The 324-nt window shown below is 36.7% G+C and overlaps 1 pseudogene; it reads left to right on the top strand.

The window, feature by feature from the left end:
- LOC119582234 overlaps positions 1-324 on the top strand; it is an 8,957-nt pseudogene that overhangs the window by 1,972 nt on the left and 6,661 nt on the right.

Raw genomic sequence — 324 nt, 5'->3', positions numbered from 1 at the left:
GGCCCCTCGGGTGACCGTAGATGAGTACCAAACCAAAAAAACATAGAAATCAGCAGAAGATGAAAGGGATTGTTTTTTACTAAGAAAATATATGAAAGGCTGCAGCAAGTTTAATTTGGTTCAGGCAAATTAAACTAAGATCAAATAAAAAGGTCAAAATAGCAGAGGCACGTCAGAGAACACATCTGCTGAACTGGAATGCAGAAATGGTAATAAAAACAAGTCACATAAATTTTGGGGGGATCACTATATACTATTTCAGTCATTACTTTCGTACTTGTTTATTGTGGTGAAAGATGTAGGTGTCGTATGATTTATGCCCAG

This window comes from Penaeus monodon, chromosome 15 (assembly GCF_015228065.2).
Source record: "Penaeus monodon isolate SGIC_2016 chromosome 15, NSTDA_Pmon_1, whole genome shotgun sequence".
Taxonomy (NCBI): Eukaryota; Metazoa; Arthropoda; class Malacostraca; order Decapoda; family Penaeidae; genus Penaeus; species Penaeus monodon.
This window is presented reverse-complemented; position numbering and strand designations above follow the sequence as displayed.